Below are 14,314 nucleotides of genomic sequence, written 5' to 3'. Positions count from 1 at the left end.
AACCGCGGCGTCATCGCAGCACCCGGAGTCCCCGCATCGCCGAGTGCGTTGAGCATCGTTCCGGTGCGTGAAGATTCCTGACGCTGCGAGGGTCGTCGCAGAACCAGTTTGCGGGCCGCACCACTGCCGGTGCGTGAAAGTATCCAGTCACTGCGTGTGTCGACGCAGAGTCCCGTCCCGTGACGCATCGAGGGTTTCGGCGCCAGAAGTCAACGCCGCGCACCGCGACGCATCGAAGGTTGCCACGCCAGAGGTCAGCGCTGCGCGGTGCATCGCGCCGCATCGAAGATCTTCGCATCGTACCTGGGCGTGAGGCTTCCCCCTAAGAAACCTACGCAACGAAAGCCAAAGTCATCGCATCCTCCCCCTACAGATCGGAGCCGGCGCATCCACCTCTGCTGCGTGAAGCAGGGCTGCTGCAAAGCCTCCCCAAGATCTCAGGAGTATCGCATCGCCTTTGCCATCTTCCTTGTTATAGCTTTTGGGAACTACAGGTACTGTTAGGCACGAGAGTGTCGCATTTTGTGCATTGAGAGTCGCATTGTGCAGGACACGGACTTTTACATCCTGGAGTACTTTCTGCAAACTCTTGAACTATCTTTAAAGTAATCTTTTTAATTGTATGTTGGTTTTTCTGTAGTATTTGGTCTTGTGAAGTTTTTAGTAAAGATACCTTATTTTTCTAAAACTGGTGTGGAGTAAATCTGTGGTGTTTTCACTGTGTTACTGTGAGTGTTGGTACAAATACTTTACACATGGCCTTTGATAGCCTAGACTGCTCAGGCCAAGCTACCTAGAGGGTGAGCAGGGGTTATCTTAACAGTGTATCCCCCTTTCCCTGACTAGAAGCAAGGGTCCCTACTTGGACAGTGGTACCTACCCTGCCAACTAGAGACCCCCAGATCTAACACTGTCTTTAGTAATGGGGACACTATCAGTCATGGGCCTCCATTTATCCCAAAGGTCGAATGAGTTGGTGTAGTTGACTCCATAATTGTACAAACAAAACTTATCAGAATGGACAAGGGGCCAAGGCGCAGGATCGCAGGCACCTGGTACAGTCGGACCAGTCGGGGGAAGTGGCCAATGGTGGCCACGTTTTGAATTTCATGGTACCGCACATTGAATTTCAATGGTCGTCAGGGGCAGCAGGACAGGTTAAATAATGAGCTAGGCTACCTCATCGTACATGGCTACCTGATTGCCCCCGATGACTGCCGACGTGACCCTTGCCCTTTCAGCACAGAGCTCTTTTTCTTGCTGGAGTTCTTTTCTTCTGTTGTTGGTACCAAGGGGTCACTGCTATTCGCTGGAGGAGACTTGTCTCCATTTGTAAACAAACCAAACTAATCAGAATAATTAAAGGCACTCTATGTCAATTATTCTCATCAAAATAACACCCTTAGCAATTTACATCAGGGACGAAAGACAAGAGTGCTCTGATCTCTCTTTAATTAGCTTCCTATTGGATGGCATAATTCCTTGTCTACATGCGCCTCATGGCACAACCCTGTCTACCTTGTCAATCAATATTGATCTGTCTGTCCAGAGAAATACTGCTGCAAATCTTCATGAGTGTGCGTGTCTTTACTACTTCGCATATCTGTCATGCCACAAAATGTGCCAGTGAGTGCAGGGCATCTATCATAACATATCCTCAGTTTGGTTGATTTTGTCAAGCTTCAGTCGAAGAATTAGACCCACTGAGATACCAGCTATCCCCAAATTTTTCTCGTGCGACAGATGATGTCAAGACCTCATAACAAACAAAACAAGCATGCGTGCCTCGCGCAAGTAGGGGGTGGGAGGGGAGTGCGGCCGAGAGCAGGCAGCGTTTCCCTTGCGGGAGCGAGCGTGATAATTGCTACCAGATGGCTCCGCTCGCTCCAGCAAGGAAATCGCCAAACGTGCACGCATTGCCATTCAAAGCAATGCAACGCTTGCAAGTTTTTGCCTGCAAAACCCGACCGATTTCTAAAGGTCTCTTCCTAGGCAGCGCATGCGCGCTACGTAGGCGAGACCTAAAAAACCAAGCACCAGTAAAACACGTTTCTACAGAGCCTCACTGTGTGGCAGGAGTGAATTAGTCTCCGTGCTGCACCAAGAACTCCGTAGATTTGTGTTGTGTGCATGTTGCAACAGGTGCTGTTCAGGGAGGAGGTGTGGGGGTGAGTGCTTTTGCTGGAATTAAAACATACACACACATTCCGTTTCTCTTTCCACTGTAACCTCCATTCCCACCTGACCCCCAAAACCCATTCTACTGTGCCTGGCTCCAGATCTGAGGTACTATCTGAAGAGATCAGACGGTCAGCTCGATAAACACAAATATCACCGCAGACGTGCTCTGTGAGGCCGATATCCGGAAGCACTGCACAATCCAAACACCCCTGGCCTCCATCCCTTAAACGTGCATCACTCAATGAGGCCACACTTTGGAATAGAGTTCCCCAGTAGGAGCCTGTTGAACACTTGCCCCCTTTTTTAAAGTTGACCTATGCCACCACTGCCGGGCCTTGAAACCTCACCTTAGAGGGGCCCGTGACTTCCAATCCATCAGCCCTTGCCTCTGAGCTACAGCTCCCGGTTCGAGGGCATGATGGTGGCACATACAAGCAATACATGTACAAACAATACATGTACAAACAAGCATTTGTACCGGAGGCCAGCACTTACCAACATCATCCTCGGTCCGTACCGCATTGATGCTGGCTGCGTGTCGGCGGCTCCGGTGCCGAGGATCATCTTCGGAGCTGGGAAGGGAGTGGTGGGCTGACTCTCTGGTCCAGTTTGTTTTTGGATCCTGCTGGCTGACGGGTCTGTATTACGTTCTCTTGCCATCGCCACTTCCGTCTTTCCCCGAATGTTACAGGCTGGCTTACGAGCAGCTCCCACTGCTCAGGTTTGGGACGGGGTCAGCGAGAGGTTCCCACACTGCGTGCTGCGATGAGGCATGAATGGGGGAAGACTGAAAGTAAGCAAGTTGGCCGCTCTGAGTTTTTCGCCACTGCCTCTCACTTGGGGTGGTGAAAAACTCAGAGCGGCCAACTTGCTTACTTTCCCTGTTCATGCCTCATCGCCGCACGCCATGTGGGAACCTCTCGCTGACCCCGCCCCAAACCTGAGCCGCGGGAGCTGACAACGCTCTCCTCCCGGGTCTCCTTCTAAATCAGGGCATTCAGTGTGTTTGGCGCACACACAACCCCAGAGGTATCGCATGCATGCAAAACCAAAAAAACTAGTGCGATTGGACCTAGCCAATCAGAGGACAAACAAGCATTTAAAATGCAATAGGACTCGTATTTACGCGAGCCCTATTGCATTTTAAACGGAAGTTCTGGCATCAAAGAAGGCACGAACGGCAGGGGGTGGGAGGTGTGGTGGAGGTTGTAAAAGTCACAGACTACGGGAGGGAATGGGCAGAGTCAGGGGATTCAAACTGTTTTTACAGTAAAGGGGCTGATAGCCTCGGAATGAAAAAAATGACGACATGCCCGTCAGGAGGCGGGATTACCAAACCAAGCACGAATCCCAATGCTGAAATTATGATTCAAGCCAATGGAAAATAAGGCTGGAAAGTGGGCGGAGCTTCCCCCACTATACTGTATACAGCATCTTTCGACGAAACAGCGCATGCGCTGCCTAGCCGAGACCTAAAAAGGGAAATAAAGGGTCCCTCAAATGTTACAGGCTGATATACCTAATTGACAGTTCAGTGAAAATCCTAGGGAGGTTTTCTTTTTTATCGCCAGCAGTCCCGAGTTAGCGACAATAACATTCTGTCCCCCGGTCAGTATGGTTTCCGTCCAGGGGTAAGAACATTGGAGCAGTGCCTGAACTTGCATCTAATTGTGAGCAAATACACCAATGCCTGGTGCTGCCTGATGTACCTGGCCATTATGGACCTTTCTTCCGCATTTGACTGCGTGAACAGGGCCAAGCAGTGGTTGGTTCTAATAAAGTTGGGGGTAGAAGCCCCCTTGATTAATTTTCTGTAATATGTACATAAACATCTGGTGGCCAGGGTGCATTATGGTCGAGCTGGTGAAGTTTCTGATGTTTTTCCATTAGCGAGTTGGGTGTGTCAGGGCACGTTTTGGCACCTCTTCTTTTTATTATTTATATAAATGAATTAAGCACCCACTTGCCTTTATCTACCAATGATGTACCGAAATTAATAATGCACTTATTCTGGCATTTTTATACACCAACGATGCAGTTTTATTGGCTAGGATACCCCATGCCCTTAGCATTCTGGTACAAACGTTTGTTTTTTTCATGGGCAATTTAGACATTGTAACCTGCTATGGGAGTCTTAAATAATGGCCTGCAGTCAAAGGAGAAATTTGTCATCCTCAAAGCTGTTATAGCACTCCTTATGTTCTGTACAGACTTTTTGTTATTTGGGCATCACTTTTGATGCCTCTAATACCTGGCAATCCCAAGTGAAGTTTGTTTTACACTAGGAACACAATCTAGAATATGGCTCTGACAGAATTAAATTGGCACCTAGCTTGCTCTGGGTAAGGGTATGGGCAAACACTGAAGCGAGCTTCAACAGAGAAGTTATTTTAGATTGGCTCAGTCTGGACAATGGTCTTTCCATCCCCTGGTTGAATTATGTTAGAAAGTGCTTCACTGACATTCGACTCCCTGAAATGTTTACTGTTCAGGACAATTTATGCGAATGCGACTGGGGGCATGTAGAGTTTTGTCATGCAGAATTCAATTTGTCCCGCAGACTGGAGGAGGTTTTAAACAAGCACAATGCACGCAGCTACTTCATCACACTTGCCGCAGGAGACATGGCATTCTATCTATCCTTGGAGCTCTCATGATGGGGAGGTCCCAGCTTTTTAGATTTAGTATAGTTACTGTGTGGCGTCTGTTGTGCTTTTCTGTTGGGGCAAACGCATCGGACAGTAACTTACTTCCATGCCCCTGTAACGGGACAACAAATCTTCATTGCACTTTATGCTTGTCTGCACATTTTGTCATTCCTCTTTTCAACTATGTCGTAAACATTTTCTGTAATCATTTGCTTTATAAAGTGTATGGAGGCTCTCACGCATATTCAGAGGTTAGGTAGCACCAGCATCTGTTTCAGTGTTTTCAGAGACTTTTTAAGGCATGGGCAAAGGGGGCTTTGGCCCAGGAGCCCAGCCTTTCAGAGGGCCCCCTGATACATAGGGCTCAGTTTTCCACACAGTCCTGCCCTGATGACCTTGAGTAATTTTTCAAGAGAGATTTTTCTTACCACCATTTTCCATTAATTCATTTTTTATCCGGGTAGTGTGTGGGAGTCAATTACAGATAATTTTTCGAGAAATTTTGTGTTTGTTTTACAACACCAAGCAACATCCATAAAAAAGTTCCATGACCTTACATATAAGAATTGGAAGTTAGTTGAAGAAATTATTTGCAATAATATTAGTTGACTGCTGCTATATTTCAATATTAAAACCGCACATCACTGTCCCTAAATATTAGCTGTAAGCAAATTTAGAATTCTAACAAGTCAGCCTGTGCAGTGTCAGCGATCAGGCCAATTAGGGCATGAAAAAGCTGAAACTGCATCAATAATTCCAAGTTGTTCCGAACAGGGGCCCCCAAAAAATGGTTAGCCCAAGGCCCACAAAATCCTTAAGATGTCCCTGAGTGTTTTCTGCTTTCTTAAAATATCCATACGCTATAGGAAATCGATTGAGGGGTAATTTTGAATGGTTTTTATGATGTCGTTTTTGCCAAACGAATGCACCTTAACATAGCAGTTTATTCTGTACAGATGCTACTTTCTTTTAATATAGTTGTATCAACGTTTTAAATTGTGACTTGTGCTTTTATGATTTTTACTCAAAAATCAAATAAAGACTTATGACTTGACGTGGCTTGTGTTAAACTACTGAAATATGCTGAATCCCGCTTTAGGATGAAAATAACCCACAACATTTTTGTTCCATATTTGCAAGCAGAGCTAGATCTTATTGCACCCCTACAGTGGCGGCTAGTGATCTTTGAAAGTGACGGAGCACAATACCTGCATTTAAATCCAGCAAGCTTGAATTCCTCAAGATTTTCACATTTTAAAATATGGGGTTTAATGGAGCATTTTGCCACATCATTTCCACAAGAATCTGCTAAAGAGATGTAGGCTCCGAAAGGCACACTGCAAATATTGGTCTACTTTCATGAGGCCCAAAGAACCAAGATTGTTGCATGTTTGCCTGCTCTTAAATTAAATTTGAGAAACCAGTGGCAAATGCACAATTTTCCTCTAATATGTTAAATTAGGTCATTAAAAGACAGTTTAGAAAAATCAGTTTCACATGGCCTTCAATTTACCATAACATCTATCTTCACTTGTACATGTCTTTTAATTTATCTTACAAGTGGATTCTCAGTCCATGTTATTACTGAACGTTTTTCTGAACTGAACTACTGAAAGTCTACATGGAAGGGCAGGGTTAAAAGATAAAATAAGGCAAATCTCACAATCCTAGACAGCAGAGTGCAGCTAAACAGATTTTAGAGGCTCACAGAGCAGTGTTTTCTCTCCGTTACCGAAACTTTACAGGATTATGAATATATGAAAGGGCTTAAATGAAAAATGCCTCTCACACATCCACAGTTCTTTGGGCCAAGAGCTGGCCCCTTCATCTGTGCTTTTGACATGTGCAGGGCTCTGAAATGTAAACTGATGAACTTTAGAAAAGATACCCTTTTTGCATGGTTGCCCCCCACTTTTTGCCTAATGTTGATGCTCTTTGACTGAGTGTGCCCTGGGCTCCTGCCAACCAAGTACCCAGGCCCTATGTTCTTTCCCTAAAACTGTACTGTTGTAAACCCAATTGGCCACATGGAAGTCCCTTGTAAAAGGTACCATAGGTACCAAAGGCACTGTGACCAGGGAAGGCCTCTATGGGCTGCAGCACTTATTGTGCCACCCTTAGAGGCCCTGTGCCTTTACACACACACACTGCCATTGCAGACTGAGTGTTTTGGTACAGAACACAGTTGAGTTGATATGGCACACATACCATGCCTACAATCCACTGCCATGTCATAGGTAAGCCACCCCCCTAGCTGGGTCCACTATATCACTGGTGAGGGTACAGGTGCATGAGCCCTGTATCCCTACAGCGTCTAAGTCCATTCTTGGGCATTGTAAGTGCAGTAAAGCCATAAAGAGTGTATAGTCTGGGATTTTATCATTACAAACTCCACAGCACCATAATTGCTTTACTGAAATCTGGGAAGTTTGATATCAAAATTATCAGCACATTAAACCCGCACTGATGCCAGTGTGGGATTTAATGAAAAAAGAGATGCCCCATGAAAAACGACCTGACTCTAGTGCCCTGGGTGAGTGGCTGCTCACCAGTTGCCACTACCAGACATGTTTCTGCACCCCTGGGTTGAGAGCCTGCCGCTCTGGGTCCTGAAACAAAGCACATCCTGGGTTGAGGTGCCAAGATGGGCAGGGTCCACGAAGGGGAAGCTTCAAAGGCTTGCCGCCTTTGTGAACTGACCCACCCATTTGAGGCTCCCAGCAACTGGCCCCCACCAGTTCTAACCGCCCCCTTTGGGTGGGAGAATCAGCGGACAAACCAAGAATGGAGGAGAGGTGTGCACACCCTTGCCAACCCCACCACTCAAGTGGGAGAGGCGAGTGGACGCACAACTCTCAGTCTATGCCATTTTGAAGATAGGTGAAACTAGCCAACCAGAGTGAGGCTTATGCCCTCATCCCACTAGGGTGTATACCCACCCCAAGAAAGGGAACCATTGGTCCCAAACTGAACCTCCCTAAAACGCCCCGAAATTTCGAATTTAGGGGCAACCCCGAACCTTTCCTCCTCAGACAAGAAGAAACAAGAATGACTAAAGAGCTGTCCTGAAGGAAGAAGAGGAGGACACCAACCGACTTGGCCGCAGCCCTACCGGCCTGTCCCGACCTCGACCTGCTCCAGCAGAATCCTGGAATGTCCTGCAGCCAGCTGCCCCCCAGAACCTGAAGGACCTACCCTGCCTTCACTGAAAAGACTTTATCTCCCATGAGCAGTTGATTTGCTCACCAACAGACTCTGGCTCCGGCCAAATTTGAGAGTCTGCACTACTCTGCACCCGACACCCATGGCCCAAGTTCGAGTGGCCCAACATCACAAGGAAGTCTCCCTGGCGATCCTGACCTGGGATCTGGTGATCCCTGACCTATCTTAAGTCTCCAGCTGAAACCTGCAGCCCCTTACTGGCGGATCCTCCCGACCGTGATTGGAGCCGGTAAGAGAAACCAGACGCCAAAAGACACCCCTGCACCCAAAGCCCCACGGACTTGGATGGCCGAACAGACAGTCCCCTGGCATCCCTCGACATCCCAACTTACCTCTCCAACTAGTGGTAGCCTCCAGAAGATCTTCGTGCCCGAGACTCCCGTGTTTGTTGAACCCGGAGAATCCCCATTGAAAACAACAGGACACCAATGCCAAAACAGCATCCTGCACCCGGCCACCCCTGTGCCAGTGTGGGTGCACCTTGTGTGCTATCTTGAATCCCCCTTTGCCCTGAGCTTAACTCCAGGTGCTTTGCTCCCTCAACCTTGTGGTCTGCTAGTGAGTGGCCGCCAATTGTAGGACCTCTTATCCCCCATTGGATAACAAAGAGCCTCAGCATTCTGCACCCGGCTACCCTAGTGCCGCTGTGGGTGCTCTTGGAGTGCATCCTTGACCCTGGGGGAACCAAAACCAAGTTCTTACCTGTAAACTGACAACTTCATTTCCTGCCATAGGTTTGCACTGACTGCTTTTCTGTGAAAAAAGTCGTGGAGTTGGAAATTCTATGAAAAGTCATACAAGTGTGTTTTGATAACAAATGGCACTATTTACCTTTATCCAGGAAATTTCCAAGTGTGGTATCTAGGTATACCACAATGAGTAATAAAAGTAATTTGAAAGGTAACCTAAAAAGTAATTTCAATACTAACTGAAAAGTAATTTCAACTGTTTATGAACAATTGGCTTACAATGTAACCAAACCAATTGCATTCAACTGCATTCAACTGTATTTAACTGCATTATTCTTGCAAAGTACTTTTACACTTACTTGAACCAGGTCTGGCTTGGTTCTAGAAATAAAATACAACTAAATAATATTTGTATACAAATAAATTGGTCAGAGTTCAGTCTTTGAGTGTGTGAAGCCATTTCTTGCCTGAGTATAATAAATCTTTAACACTACCCTCTGATAAAGCCTTACTGCTTGTGCACACTACCACAAATAGAGAGTAAGGTATTATCTACTTTTACCTCTGCCTACCTTTGGGGATCCACGGGGCTCTGTGCACACTATACCTTACTTTGGTATAGTATATACGGAGCCAGCTTCCTACACCAACTAACAGACATGTCAGAATGTCTGTTTACATTTCTGCCGCTTGATCTTGATCTTCAAAAGGCAGCTTATTCTCTAATGTGTGCTGGTTGTCAAGGCTTCTTTGGGGGGGGGAATCATTCTTTATTAAGCTTTTCTAAGGCAAAAGCTGATAGTATCCTAGTAAAATGTACATGCACATGAATATGTATTACAGGAATCTTACGGGAGAAGCAAAGGAACAAAGAAGCAAAATGCATGAAAAAAAGAGGTAAAGGAGCCTATATATTGCCACAAAGCAGGACACATTCCTAAACATTGTACCTGTGAATAATACAAGCCATAGAGCTATCCTCCTAGAGCAACTTAGTCAGTACCAAGCTTGTGGTGCCTCAAACATGCGCTAATTGAAATTGACTGATGTGTTGGTGCCTTTTTACAAGTAAGAGTATGAGGAAGCTGGACCCTCTGCAGTGGAATGCATTAAGGCTCTCAGAGAAATAGGAAGGGTCCCCAAATATCATCAAATAAATGCAATTGATCTTGAAGTTTTTAAATGTGCCGTTTATAGGAGGCCAAGTGATACAACTCCAGGAACCATTTCTGGTGTGTTGTCACTTGGGGTGAATGCCAATTCCGTAAAATACAGATTTTGGCTACCATAAGGGCTGTTGACATCCATCTTTGCCAGTGGGAGGATGTGTAATCCATGTCCATACAATTGTGTAAAAGGGCCAATTTGGCAAAGTCTTGAAAGGACATGCAATTAGTGGAGTGTAATGACCTCCATATGGAGCGCCAATATGGGACCAAGTCTGGATAAGACCCCAGTATGTGATAAAGATCACATCCAGCAGACGGGCAATGCCAACAGGCATCCGTTGGAAGTAGATGGGCCATGCACAGGTTATAAGGAGTCCAACACCAATTATGCAGTATCTTGAAGTAGGAATACTTCTAACGCACTTCTCTAAGGGAACGGTCATGGTTGTCTAGGGCCTACCTTTGCCCATCTTCTGAATAGGCTATACCCAGTCCCTCCTGCCAATTGATCTTAGATGTTGACTGTGTGATTTGGGTACTATGAACAGGCCTTAAAACAACAGCGAACCAATATATAGCCACACAAGGGGTGAGGCCGACTGGTGGCATGGCGCCCAGCGGCTTTTAGGAGGAGAGAGACATTAAGTGGCTGCATGGGCCGTATCATCACCTGGTGGGACAAAAAACATCAAACATTAATGTAATCAGATGAAGCAGAGTCATAGATTTTAAAATCAGGCTACGTGTGATGCATCTGGCCCCGGTGTATAGCCATAGCTGAGAAGTTTGACTGAGTGTGTCATGCTGGCGCTGCTTGCGGTTCTCCTGGGACAGAGGTTTGATGCCTGTGACCTGGAAGAAATCATGTAAAACCAGCCAGAGGAAGTCTGAGGTCTGTGCTCGCAGTCCAGTGGCTGAGTGGGGGGGAAGCAATTAACACTGACTAGCTTATCAACTACTGCATAGAAGATAACTCTGGCTGTCAATGCATATGGGCTGCAGTGTGATGTAGGTTGCTCTGAGTGATCAGAGACCTGTAGAAATATTGCAGCATAACAATAACAGTTCATCCATACTGAAGCGGATTCCTCCACCTGGCGGTGCCACAAAGCACTCATTATGGGGAAGGCAGACAAGAACCAAAAGTGCCTCACTTTTTAAACTCAGAGCTCTGCAAGGCAACCGCAGGACACTGACTTAGAAAAGGGAAACACTTTGGGGTCCTCAGAGATATCCACCCTGAATACAATGTTACTAGAAATGCACAATAGTCTCCAGTCCATAGGTGGGAAGATAGACACATTAAACCTATTATTGGACCACATGGTGAGGGAAACTAGATAAGCAATCTTCCTGACTTACAGAGGGTAAGCAGCATATCTCAAAAAATGAAGATGATCTTCAATGTGTCAATTCTAAATGTTTAAATATGGAACGTGTACTGGCAGTTATACAAGTTAAGAATGAGGATCTAGAGGCGCGATCGCGTTGGAATAACCTGCGCTTCTCAGGGTCACCAAGTCTACAAACACAGGACTACAAACACAGGGCTCGACGCCACGAACCATCATCCTGAAGCTTTTAAATTATTATGATAGAGACATGGTCCTTAGTATGGCAAGGGAGAAAGGAGACATTGAATATCAAGGGAATAAGATTGTATTTTATCCAGACTTCAAAGTGGTGGATCAGTCAGCTAGAAGAGAATTCCTTCCAGTGAAACGCCAGCTGCAAAAGGCTAACATCCCTTATGCTATGGTTTACCCAGCACATCTATGTGTTGAAAACCAAGGAAAGCAGAATATCTTCACAACACCAAAACCAGCTAAGGATTTCCTCAAATCACTTTTACAGCATAAGCAAGATTGGCAAGCAGAAGACACAGGGGATAAGAAACTCTAGATGGATGCGGACATACATTGCTAAAAGTATTGAAGTAGATTAAGCACTCAGTAGTGCCTAAATGACAGCGCAGGGTGTTCCCTCTGTTCATTCAGGTGGTCGTCCACTGCTGCTGTGGACCAAAAGGGCTAAACATGATGGCCTGTCTCTGCACTGCACCCCCGCCCCTACCGTACACCTGGAGGGATACCGGGAACCTGGCAACTCCTCTCAGTGGGAGCACCCCAGATGAACTTGATAAGTACACTTGTACCTTATGGTTTGCTTTCAAATGTTTTCTTGTTTTATGTGGTATTTTCTGTACCTGGCAATGTCTTTAGCAAATTATGTATGCTGAAGAGGGAGGGTGGGGGAGGTGAGGGTTGTTTGCTTATGGATCACTTGCTGGTTGCTCGCATCGCTCGTCAGTAGACATGCAAGAAGCTATGATCTATGCACGCACACAGATGTATGTTGTAAATATTGATGGCACATTCTGGCAGTAAACGTAAATTTAATACATGGAATGTGCATGGACTCACTAACCCCCACAAAACTAAACTGACTCATCGTTATTTGGATGGTCACAATGTCCAAGTAGCTTTATCACAAGCAACACATTTGATAAGACATGTAGATCACACTATCGGTTCTAAATGGGCAATGTATGAATTGGCCTCTTCCTATTCTTCATATGCAAAGGGTGTGCTACTATTGGTCAATCGTGGGATCCATCCTTAGGCGTATAAATTCATTTGTCGATGATAGGGGTAGGCTGGCGATAGTTCAGGGGGCCATATATGGTATCCCCTTACACTGGTAAATACATATGCCCCGAATATCAATGACCCAGACTTCTTCCTGTCCACTTAGCGACACATACTTTCCCTTTCACCTGTTAACATTCTCTGGGGAGGGGATTTAAATACTTATCTAGATCCTAATGTAGATAGGTTTGTGTCTGCAGACTGGCATTGGAAACAGGCAGCGCAGGTGGTCCGAGATGGGATGGAGGAATGGGGGTTGGTCGATGTGTGGCGCCTTCGTCATCCAACTCAGTGGGAGGGAAAGTTCATGTCCTCTGTACATGGAACGTGGTCTAGATTATATTATTGGCTTTTCTCTGCAGACGTCTTCCCATGGGTGGATGAGGTACTACCTATGCCCAGGACACTATCTGACCACACTCCCATTTTGCTATGGTTAACAATTCTTAATATAATATAACCCCCTTTCCTTTCATATGGCGGTTTCGCACAACAGCGTTGCGGGATCCAGTATTCAAAGATACAGTTTGGAAGTCGATCATTGAATACTTTGAACACATTACTAGATATGTGATGGGAAAGGACACATTATAGGAGGCATTTAAGGTCACAATACGGGGGGTCTGTATCGGTACTCAGGCTGGGGTGCTGATGGTTATCCTCATGCAGTTCCAAAAAACCAAAGACACATTACACTCATTAGAGAGAGAATATGAGTGTCACTCAGATGTAACTACTGTGTCATCTATTACAGAACACTTCACCGAATGTAATGCTCTTGCTGGACAGGCGCCTCTGTATTTGTCAAAGCGTCATGTCGCACGAGCATAAAGGGAATGCGGTAGGCTTGGCCATAAATAAATAAAAACACAGAGAGGTGCAGATCCTATTGTGAAAATTGCCGATTCGAAAGAAAATACACATCATTCTACTCTATCTATGCTATAGGCCTTCCAAACATTTTTACGAGAGGCGATACAGCAGCACACACAACTCTGCAAAATTGGTGGAAATAGATCGATATCAGGAGGATGTGGCACTAGTGGCCACTCTTGTTCACTCTTACCATACAGCCACTGGCATGCATCATTAGACATAAACATGCGGACTCCGCACTTAATCTCTGCTGGTCACATTGACATGGGTGGGTAGGAAGCCAAGGATTAACTGTGATATATTTACGATGCACTATGCTGACGGAGGATTTGGCCCTCCTGATTTCTGTATGTATTATATCCACGCCCAGGTGCATTTCGCTCACTATTGGTACACAGCAAATGACTTAATTCCACATATTTAGGTCAAACAGAAAGACGCCTACCCAATCCCATTCATGGCGATATTACCACACAGATGGGCCGGAATTCCACACTCTGAGATAAACAGCATACCACAAGGATGACCTGGCGTGGGTTGGTGAGATGAGCGGGGAAATTCCCATTATATGCTCCAGAGATGCCTCTTTTGCACCACCCTGACATATATAAATATCTCAAGAAGAAAGGACGCTTTCACTATTGCACGTGGTGGGCTTAAAGATCATTGGCGATGCATGCCCTGACTAACCCCCCTCAACTGATATTCCTATATTAACGTCTTCATGCAGCCACACGCTCATTTTACCCACACTTGCCTGACAAGCCCACTGCGCTTTCCATGCTGCATGTCCTACTCATTAGCGTGATATGTCAACACCTAATCACTAAACTCTATAATGGGGCACAAACAGACAGGGCACACATAGGGAATATGGCATT

General features: G+C 45.8%; 1 protein-coding gene across 1 annotated transcript in view; it reads right to left on the bottom strand.

The window, feature by feature from the left end:
• Positions 1-14,314, bottom strand: part of LOC146860510 (aminopeptidase N-like) — a 438,299-nt gene that overhangs the window by 14,656 nt on the left and 409,329 nt on the right. The window lies entirely within an intron of this gene.

The sequence above is a fragment of the Triturus cristatus genome, chromosome 3_1, assembly GCF_964204655.1.
Source record: "Triturus cristatus chromosome 3_1, aTriCri1.1, whole genome shotgun sequence".
Lineage (NCBI taxonomy): Eukaryota > Metazoa > Chordata > Amphibia > Caudata > Salamandridae > Triturus > Triturus cristatus.
The sequence above is the reverse complement of the archived record's forward strand: the minus strand, read 5'-3'. Positions and strand labels throughout refer to the sequence as shown.